A 1,371-nucleotide genomic window follows, 5' to 3' on the forward strand; every position below is an offset into this window, starting at 1 on the left:
TAAAGGGGGGAACATCCCTGAAAAATGACAGAATCAGGGTGGCAGCTTGCTTAGAACGAAAAAAAGAAAAAAACTGATCATGTCAGGACTCTTTCTTGCAAGCCGGTGCAAATCCAAACGGCTTAAGCAGAAAAGGCAGATGGATTGTCTCCAGCAACTACAATTTCAGAAACAGGATCAGCTTCAGGCATGGCTGGATCCAGGGGCCTAGGTGACATCCACAGGCCTGAGTCTCTCCTGCTCTGGCTTTTCCTCTCCGACCTGTTGGCGTCATTCACAGATGCCACCTGGTGGCAAGATGCTGCCCGGAACTTTCCGCTACATCCCAGGTCGGGGTCCAGTGGGAGGAGAGGCCCCTTCGTGCCCTGCCGCTAAGTCTCTAGGATCAGCCCTCATTGGCCGCCAGAAACCATTCACAGAGGCCAGGAAAACGCAACACGCTGATTGGCCGAGACCCGGCTCATCGGCTGGTGGTCCCTGGAATTGGGGTGCATTTTTAAAAAATATTTTTTTATTGATTGCAGAGAGGAAGGGAGAGGGAGAGAGAAACATCCATGATGAGAGAGCATCATGGACTGGCTGCCTCCTGCACACCCCACACGGGGGATGGAGCCCGCAAACCAGGCATGTGCCCTGCCTGACCAGGAATCGAGCCGTGATCTCCTGGTTCATAGGTCGCCACTCAACCACTGAGCAACCGGCCAGGGTTACCATAATTTTTAAAAAAAATTTTAAAAAGGAAAAAGAGCCTGACCTATGAACCAGGAGATCACGGTTCGATTCACCGTCAGGGCACAGGCCGGGTTGTGGGTTCGATCCCCAGTGTAGGAAGTGCAGGAGGCGGCCGGTCCATGATTCTCTCTCATCATGGATGTCTCTATCTTTCTCTCCCTCTCCCTTCCTCTCTGATATCAATAAAAATACATTTTTAAAAAATAAAAGGAAAAAGAGCCAGAGCACACACCCTCCCCCACCCCGTGGCCCATGGCTGACCCCGCCCCCGCGGGGTTCTGGGGAGCCCAGCTGGGAGGGAGGCGTGGGGCACGGGGGCAGGAAGGTGGCCCCTCCCGGTCAATGGCAGAGGAATCCGCGTTGTGCTGCGTTGTGCGGGGAGAACGAGGAGGCGCAGCTGACTTCCTGCCAGGGAACCTGAACTTCAGATGCCCCGGGGCCACGGGCACACTGATGCAAGTGTTTCCGTGGCCAGCAGGGCGGTGTCCCCGCGCCCGGGCGGGCGGCAGGGGAAGGGGTCCTGGCAGAGGCGAGCGGGTAGAGGCCGCAATGACAGGATCCCAGCAGACGCCCCAGTTCCCCTTCCCCAGCGGGAACTGAGTCACCCCGGCCCCTGCCTGCTGCCCCCCCCCCCCCGGG

The sequence above is a fragment of the Myotis davidii genome, unplaced genomic scaffold (genome assembly GCF_000327345.1).
Source record: "Myotis davidii unplaced genomic scaffold, ASM32734v1 scaffold43, whole genome shotgun sequence".
NCBI classification, from domain to species: Eukaryota; Metazoa; Chordata; class Mammalia; order Chiroptera; family Vespertilionidae; genus Myotis; species Myotis davidii.